Source organism: Globicephala melas, chromosome 5 (assembly GCF_963455315.2).
Source record: "Globicephala melas chromosome 5, mGloMel1.2, whole genome shotgun sequence".
In the NCBI taxonomy this organism is placed as follows: Eukaryota; Metazoa; Chordata; class Mammalia; order Artiodactyla; family Delphinidae; genus Globicephala; species Globicephala melas.
The window spans coordinates 19,106,640-19,116,460 of NC_083318.1; the positions used below are offsets into that span (position 1 = coordinate 19,106,640).

General features: G+C 38.6%; 1 pseudogene; it reads right to left on the bottom strand.

Moving 5' to 3' along the window:
* Positions 1–7,503: 7,503 nt before the first annotated feature.
* LOC115857333 (ATP synthase subunit O, mitochondrial-like) lies at positions 7,504–9,126 on the bottom strand (annotated as a pseudogene).
* Between the last annotated feature and the right edge of the window lie 695 nt (positions 9,127–9,821).

The following is a 9,821-nucleotide window of genomic DNA, read 5'->3' on the forward strand; positions in this document are numbered from 1 at the left end:
TTGTTCATAGTAGTATCTTAGGATCATTTGTATTTCTGTAGTATCAGTTGTAATGTATCTTCTTTCATTTATGATTTTATTTATTTGAGCCTTCTCTTTCTTTCTTGTTGACTCTAGCTAAAGGTTTTTCGATTTTGTTTATCTTTTCAGAGAGCCAGCTCTTGGTTTCACTGATCCTTTCTATTGTCTTTTTTCCTCTTCCAGTTTTATTGAGATATAGTTGACATCCAGCACTGTATGAATTTAAGGTGTACAGCATAATGATTTGACTTATATACATCATGAAATGATTATCACTATAGGTTTAGTGAACATCCATCATCTCATATAGATATGAAATTAAAGAAAGAGAAAAAAATGTTTTCCTGTGATGAGAACTCAGAATTTACTCTCTTAACAACTTTCATACATAACATACAGCAGTGTTAATTATATTTATCATGTTGTACTTTACCTCCCCAGTACTTACTTATCTTATAACTGGAGGTTTCTACCTTTTGACTGCCTTCGTCCAATTGCTCCTCCTCCTAATCCCTGCTTCTGGTAACTATGAGTCTGGTCTCCTTTTCTATGAGTTTATTTGTTTTTGAAGTATAATTGACCAACAACATTGTGTTAGTTCCTGTTACAGAACATAGTGATTTGATCTTTCTACACAGTTCAAAATAATCACCACAATAAATATAGTTACGATCTGTTACCATAAAAAGATACTACAGAGTTACAGACTGTATTCCCCACGCTATACATTTCATACCTGTGACTCATTTATTTTACAACTGGAAGTTTGTACCTCTTAATCTCCCTCATTTATTTCTTTCCACCCCCTCCAGCCCCTCTCCCATCTAGCAACCACCTGTTTGTTCTCTATATCTGTAACTAGGTTGAGCTGCATTCCACAGGCCTGCAAGTTTTGTAATTGCCTAGCCTCAAGACTGAAGAAAAAGCCCATAGACAGCGATATCGGTGGTTTATTGGATAGAGGATCTTACACATCTGAAGCAAGGAGTTCCTGGAGCAGCACTCCACCATGTATGGCGGACAGCAGGCAGGACACAGCAGCTGTCGTTGCTACTAGGGGAAGAGGGAGGTTACTAGTTGTAGGTGGAATTGACATCAGGTTGGCTTATTGGTTACCAGGGAAGCCAGCAAAGGGGCATGTCCATCATAACCCCTTTGATAAACTAGGAGGGCGGAGCCTTTCTGATCTAAAGATTATAACAATCACTATCTGATGCTGGGGGCAACCATGTAGGCAGTTACTGATTAGGCTCTATGAATGAGAGAGAAGGTTAGTCATTTGAGTAGCATGTAGATAAAGCATGTACTGGTTGAGCAAGGGATGTACAGAGAGCAAGAGAATCTCCATCTTGAGTGGCCTGATGGTATATTCTGTTTCTGTTTTGTTATGTTTATTCATTTGTGTTTTTTTATATTTTACATATAAGTGAAATAATACAGTATTTTCTTTCTCTACATGACTTATTTCACCTAGCATAATACCTTCTTGGTCCATTCATGTTGTCGTGTCAGGCAAGTTTTCATTCTTTTTTTCTGGCTGAGTAATATTCCTCTGTGTGTGTGTATGTATATATACATATATGTGTATGTATAGGTACCACATCTTTGTCCATTCATCTTTGGTGGGTACTTAGGTGGCTTCCACATCTTAGCTATTGTAAATAATGCTGCTATTAACATATATTTTTTCTAATTAATGTTTTTGTTTTCTTTGGATAAATACCCAAGAGTGGAATTGCTGGATCATATGGTAGTTCTATTTTTAATTTTTTAAGGAATCTCTATACTGTTTTCATAGTGACTGCACCAATTTACATTCCCACCAACAGTGTATGAAGGTTCCCTTTTCCACATCCTTGCCAGTATTTGTTATTTGTTGTCTTTTTCACGATAGTCATTCTGACAAGTGTGAGGTGGTATCTCATTGTGGTTTTGATTTGCATTTCTTTGATGGTTAGTGATGTTGAGCAGCTTTTCAATTGCCTTTTGGCCATCTGTATGTCTTCTTTGGAAAAATGTCTGTTCAGATCCTCTGTCCATTTTTAATAGGGTTGTTTTATTGATCTTGCGTTGTATGAGTTCTTTTATATTTTGGATCTTAACCCCTTATCAAATGTGTCATTTGCAAATATCTTTCTGCCATTCAGTAGGTGGCCTCTCATTTTGTTGATAGTTTCCTTTGCTCTGCAAAAGTTTTTTAGTTTGATGTAGTCCCGTTTGTTTATTGTTGCTTTCGTTCCCTTGCTTGAGGAGACATATCCAAAAGAATATTACTAAGGCTGATGTCAAAGAGCTTACTGGGTGTGTTTACTTTTAGAAGTTTTATGGTATCTAATCTTATATTTAAGTATTTAATCCATTTTGAATTTATTTTTGTGCATAGTGTGAGAGAGTAGTCCAGTTTGATTATTTGGCATGTAGCTGTCTAATTTTCCCAAGACCATTTGTTGAAAAAGCTGTCTTTTCCCCACTGTATATTCTTGCCTCCTTTGTGATTGATTAATTGCCCATATAAGTGTGAGTTTATTTCTGGGTTCTCTAGTCTGCTCCATTGATCTATGTGTCTCTTTATGTGCCAATACCAGACAGTTTTAATGACTGTATCTTTGTAGTATAATTTGAAATCAGGGAACATGATACCTCCAGCTTTGTTCTTCTTAAGATTTTTCTTTGGCTATTCAGGGTTTTTTTGTGTTTCCATACAAATTTTAAAATTATTTGTTCTAGTTCTGTGAAAAATGCCATTGATATCTCAAACTCTTGTGGTTGTCTAAGTAGTCTACTTTGTTCTTAGTGCCTCTCTGTAGTTGAGCATGTGCCAAAATCTTTCATTGTCCCAAAGGGGAGGACTTCAGTCATTACCTAGATGCAGACTGATTGGAAGCTGGACCCTCAGGGATCAGCTTTTAAAGTATGAAGACTTTTGGGGGAAGACTCAGCAGTAGGCTTTTCTGTTTCATGGGAAGACTCAGCAATGGGCTTTGCAGTTTGCTCCCTCTGCATTGAGTTCTGGGGTGACAGCTAATTAAGAACTTTTCTTTGTTTGCTTCCATCCCATTTAACCCACAAACCCAACCCTACTAGCCACCAGAGCCAGGCTATCAAGAGCTGTGTCCTCTGGGTGGCAGCTACAAAAGCTGTGGTACCAGGCATGTGCACAAGCTCCTTTCTCAGAGAGACACTGGTGACCTGACTTGGGGCAGAGGGAAAACATGAAGATGGCACCCACCAGCCTCTCTGGTCTCTGGAGAGGTTTTCAATGGTCCCTTATATACTTGTTTTAGTTGAAGCCTGCCCCTCAGGCCACGGGTAGGAAGATAAATTAATAAGCTGCTTTCACAGAAAGACTGGGCATGTCAGTCTGCTGCTTCTCCACCATGCCCTGGGGGAATAGCCAGTTAAGAACTCTGTTTTTTACAGTCCTGTGGGACTTACGAATATAAGCCTTTCTGTCCACCAGAGCCAGCAGTCAAGGGGTGACTCTTGGGTGATATGCACAAAAACTAGGGCACCAGATATGTGCACTAACCCCTTTCTGGGAGATACCATGACCTGGAGTTATGCAGAGGGAGAGCACAGGGCTTCCCTGGTGGCGCAGTGGTTGAGAGTCTGCCTACCGATGCAGGGGACACGGGTTCGTGCCCCGGTCCGGGAAGATCCCACATGCCGCAGAGCGGCTGGGCCCATGAGCCATGGCCGCTAAGCCTGCGCGTCTGGAGCCTTTGCTCCGCAATGGGAGAGTCCATAGCAGTGAGAGGCCCGCGTACCGAAAAAAAAAAAAAAAAAAGAGGGAGAGTACAAAGGTGGCCTCTGTTATCTTTGGAGAATATTTCAGTAGGGGCCTAATGTGTGTTACATTAGATGCCTGCCCCTTAGACCAAAGCTTTAAGATAAGCAAATAGACCTCTTTTACAGAAAGACTGGGTGTTTCAGTCAGCTTCCTCACTGCTTGGCCCAGGATGTCCTCAGAACTGTTTCTCAGTTCACTATAGCCTTCTGTGTTTTGTGGATGCAAGTCCTGTGTTGCTAGATGTTTTGGGGGCTCATCTCTCAGGTGCAGGTCTTAAAAGTTGCCAGGTGTGGGGTTCAGACCCTTTGTTCCTCAGGGAGAAGCTTGGAGTTGTGAGTTTCCTACTGATTGTGGGTCACCACACTAGGGGTGGGGTTTTCAGCAAGATTGTGTCTCAGCCTCTCCTGCCTGTTCCAATGTGGGGTTTTTTGGTCGCCCATTGCATAGGAGTTTTTCAGCTAGTTTTGTGGTTTCTTTCAGAGGAAATTGTTTTATATGTAGCTGTATATTCGGTGTGTCTGTGGGAGGAGGTGAGTTCGGGATCTTACTACTTCACCATCTTGAACCATAACTTCTACTGTGGTGTTCTAATGGTGATTTTCTCTTTCTTTCATTCCTCTTACATTTGTTATTTGGAATTCTTTTTAAGAAACGTTTGTCCCCTTCCCTTACATACCAGTGTGGAGTCACTGATATTTATTTTATTATTTGGGTATAATCCATTACTGTCATTATTTTGTCGTTCAGATTATTCCAACATTGGGAGCTCTTTCATTGTTGCCTCCTGTGCCCTTTTGACATGTTCCCATTTTAAAGAAAGTATTTCCTTACTTTCTGGAACTATAAGATGTGCGTGTATTTTCCACGCCCCACACCTACTCCAGGAAGCCCTGGTTATTTTTACTGGATAATGATAATGAGAAACTAAGATCTTGGAGCTAGTTGTACTTGTTGCTTTAGAAGTGTCATTGCTTCTATGCTTGCACAGAAAACAGAACTAGTAAATATATTTAAGTATGCTAACTCATATATGCAGACACATTTGTATTTTAGTATCTGTACATAATGATGAGTTTATACCTTTGTCTGTAATCCAACACCACAACATTCATTCTAGCCTTCCCCCTCGCCTGTGTGTCTCTTCTTACTCTGACAATGAGAAATGTGGCTGTGTCTACAGTTTATCTGTTGAGCACGTAAAGTAGTCGCAGATTTGTTAACCAGTATCACTATGAGAAACATTTACCAACTAAAGCACAGTGCTTAGTTCTTTTTTTATTCTTTAGTCTTACATTATCTGGTCAGAACGCTGTTTTCCAGAGTTACTTAGGTCAGTTGTTTTTCCATCCCCTTCAGTGAGATCATGTCATGGTTTTATAACACAGTTATATTCATTTGTCACAGTCTGCACTTCATCCTGGCATCCCTCTTGGTCTTTTAAACTTGCGTACAGTTAAGCTTACTTTCGTCAAGTGCAGTTCTGTGGGTCTTGACAGATACATGGGGTCATATATTGACCATCTCAGTTCCATGCAGAATGGTTCCATTACCCTAACATTTCCATATGTGACCCACCCCTGTTCCTTCCCTTTACTCTTGGAAATCACTGGTCTGTTTTCAGTATAGCTTTTTTTTTCCTTTTCTATAATGTCATACAAATAGTATCATACAATATGTAACCTTTTAGATCTGGCTTCTTTCATTTAGAAAAACACATTTAAGATTCAGCCAAGTTGTTAGGTGAATAAATAGCTTATTCATTTTTGTCGCAGAGTAGTATTCCATTGTATGCATATAACACTGTTTATCTGTTCACCTGTTGAAGGACATTTTGATTGTTACCACTTTTTGGTAATTATGAATACAGCTACTTATCTTAAGTAGGATTGCTGGGTTATACAGTAAGTGTCCTAGTCTGTTTGGGCTGCTATAACAAAAATACCATAGACTGGGTGGCTTAAATAGCAAATATTTCTCATAGTTCTGGAGGGTTGCAAGTCCAGATTGCTGGCAGATTCCGTGTCTGATGAAAGATGCCGCTTCCTGGTTCATAGATGGCCATCTTCTTGCTGTGTCTTCACATGGCAGAAGGGACAAGAGAGCAATCTGGAGTCCCTTTTATAAGGGCACTAATCCCATTCATAAGGGCTCATGATCTAATCACCACTCAGAGGTCCCACCTCCACTTACCGTCACATTGGGAATTAGGTGTCAAGATATGAATTTTAGGGAGGCCCCAACATTTGGTCCATAGCAGTAAACGTATACTTAAATTTAGAAAAAACTGCCAGAATTTTCCAGAGTGACTATAACATTTTTGCAATCCCACCAACAATAAATAATTCCTATTGCTGTGCACTCTTACCAGCATTTGGTATTGTTAGTTTTTTTAACTATTATTTTAGCCATTATAGTAAGTATGTAGTGGTATCTAATTGTTGTTTTAATACGCACTTCCCTAATGACTAATGATGTTGAGTATCTTTTCATATATCTTTGCCATTCTTTAGTTAAGTGTCTGTTCAAGTCTTTTGCCCATTTTCTAATTGGAAATTTTCTTATTAAGTTTGAAGAGTATTTGTATATTCTTTATACAGATCCTTCATTGGATATGTGGTTTGCAGATATGTTCTCCCAGTTAGTGGCTTGAGTATTTATTCTCTTAACAGTGTCTTTGTAGATCAGAAGTTTTTAATTTTGATCAAGTCCAATTTACAGGCATACCTTGGAGATATAGTATGTTCAGTTCCAGACCACTGAAATAAAGTGAGTATCACAGTAAAGCGAGTTAACACGAAGTGTTTTGTTTCCCAGTGCATATGAAAAATATGTTTACACTATACTGAAGCTTATTAAGTGTGAAATAGCATTATATCTAAAAAAACAATGCACATACCTTAATTTAAAAATACTTAATTGGTGAAAAATTCTAACCAGCATCTGATGATACAGGCTTGCCAAACATTCAATTTGTAAAAAAAAAAAAAAAAAAAAAATGCAGTATCTGCGAAGCACAATAAAGCAAAGCTCAGTAAAACGAGGTATGCCTATGTCAATGTTTTCTTTTATGGATCATGCTGTTGATACTGTCTCTAAAAACTCATTGCCAAACCCCAAGGTCACACATTTCCCCTATGTTTACTTCTAGACAGTTTTATAATTTTAAGTTAGGTATATGATATATTTTTCCACTTGGAGTTAATGTTTTGTATAAGGTAGTAGGATTATGTTGAGCTTCTTTTTTATGCCTATGGACATCCAGTTATTCCAACACCATTTGAGAAAACTATTTTTTTTCTATTGAGTTTCTTTTGCACCTTTGTCAAAAAACAATTTGGCATATTTATGTGAAGGCTACTTTTTCTTAAAACACTGGTTAGAACTTCCAGTATGGTATTATATATCATAGCAGTGAAACATTGCTTTGTTCTGGATTTTAAAGGGAAAGAATTCATTCTCTCACCATTAACTATGCTGTTAGCTATAGGTTTTTCACAGATGTCCTTTATTAAGCTTAGGAAATTCTCTTCTGTTCCTAATTTGATGAAGATTTTTTTTTTTATTGTTAATGGATGTTGAATTTTCTTGAATGCTTTTTTGTATCTTTTGAGATCTTTTTCTTTTTTTTCTGTTCAGGAAGCATTTTATTGTTGCTCCAAGTTTAAGAATTTTCACTGACAGAAAATCAACTTTTAGAAACTCTCCCACATTGCTCTGCTCAGCTTCTGAATCTTGGGATTTGCAGACATTCAACATATTTCTCTCCAGTATGGACAATCATTTCACCCATGATTGATGGATCAGTCTTAACTTCCAAGTTCAATACTTGGCCTTTACTTAGGAAGCTCTTCAGGACCGTTTTTTAATTCAGTAAGAGTGGCTTCATCTAAAGAAGTTGCAGTGGTAACTCTGCAAGGTGCTTCTCTATGGTGGACACTCATTGTAGAAAAGGCAGAAATAACTCCAGCGATATTGTTCAAGTGACCATTTTCAGCAAGCAAATTGAGCAGGTTGGACATGAGGGGAGAAAACCTCTCTTTTGTTGTCATGTCATTTAAGCTTTTCACTTTAATGGAACGCTTTGCATAGGGATTCATAATAGAAGCAGCCGTTTTGGGTTCCTTCAAGATTTGTACTATTCCTTTTCTACTTGCTTCAGTTTATCCTGTTTAAATGCAGTAGAATAAAGAGCATATCAGAAAACGCTTTTGCGTACCTCGTGCAGTCAGATCTCATGTTTTTCAAACTTTACTAATGAAAAACCCGAGAGGCAGATAAATTCGTTAGCTTTCCCGACATCACAACAGCAGGTGAGGGTGAGCCAAGGGCTCTCCCTCCTGTACCACAGCCTCCACGGTGCCCTGGGGTCCTTTGTACATCTCACAAGCGCCGTCACTGTGCTGACTGCCAGGGAGTGCAAGATGGTGAGAACAGTCGCTGCTCTTGGAGACACAAAGAGCAAGCTGGGAGGACAGATTTGTGGGCAAATAATTGTGGCAGTGTGATAAGTGTCTGCTGAAGTATGGACAAGGAGTCCGAAGGGGAGATTCCTTGACTCTGCCTGGAGGTATTGGGGGAGGCATCCAGGAGGACATGCCCTGTGAGCTGACCTTGGAAGGGTGGGGCTGGATCGTGACCAAAGCACAGCTGTGAGTGGATGTTAGGCTGGGGGAAAGTGATGAAGAGGGGCGTTGTCTCATTCCTCTCATGGTCTTCAGGAAGTATCTTGTCCCTGCCATGGTAGCATTTACTAATTGTTAAGCGAGGGGCTGCAGAGTTCTTGCCAACATTGATTTCCTCATTCTCCCCTGCTCCCTGCTTTTTAAATTGCAAAAGCACTATAGGCTAATGGTAAAAATCGCAAGCAATACAAAAAACAAAATAGCAGTTAAAAAAAAAAAAAAAAGGGAAAGGTCTGTCTTATTCCTTCCTTAATCTCCTTACTTGAGACAGTCGCTATGAATATGTAGTTTGGTGGGTATTCTTCCAGTATTTTTCTATAGATATGCAGACATACAAACTACTTAGTTTGTTTTGCAGCAGTGAAGTTATATATATTGCTCTGCAGTTGCCTTTGTGGTAGTATGTGGGCAAATTGCCATTGTTTTTTTTAACAGCTGTAAGTTGTGTCCAGTGTTTTTGCAAGTACAAATACCTAACGTTGCAGTAAATATTCTCGTACATATAAAAAAAAACAAAAACATACCATATATCTGAACAGGTGGCCTCATCACAAGCTTGGCAAATGGCCTGACCACAGATGTGCTGAAGCATCACACCTGCAGGGAGAGCCCAGACACTGCTGGGGTGGCCATCTTCTTCTGGGTGGCTGTAGGTCAGAGGTCTTTCTTTTAAAATTTAGTTTGTTAATACAGTGAATTACATTGATTGATTTTCAAATGTTGAACCATCCGTGAATTTCTGGGGTGAACTTCACTTGTGTGTTATGTATTATCCTTTCAATATATTGCTGTGTTCAATTAGCTACTATTTTGTTGAGGATTTTTGCATCTGTGTTCACGAGGAATATTGGGCTATAAGTGTTTCTTTCTTGTAATGTCATTGGTTTTAACATTAGGATAATTTGGCCTCATAGAATCAGTTGGGAAGTATTCAGTATTCTACTTTCTGACAAAGATTAGGTAGAATTAGTATTATTTCTTCTTTGAATGTTGTATTTTACAGTAAATTTTTCAGAATTTTTTCAGTAAAACCATCTGGGGCAGGAGTTTTCTTTTTTTTCAGGGCAGGGAGAAGGTTTTAACTTACAAATTCAATTTCTTTAATCAATATAGAAATATTTATGTTATCTATTTCTTAGGTGAGTTTTGGTATTTTGCACCTTTTAAGGGATTAGCATATTACATCTAAGTTTTGTGTAATTGTGCCAAATACATGGCCATATAATTTTTTATTATTATCTTAATGTCTGTGAGATAAGTAGTGATATCCCCTCTTTTATTCCTAATATTGGTAACTTGTGTCTTCTTCAGCCAGACTAGAGGTTGAT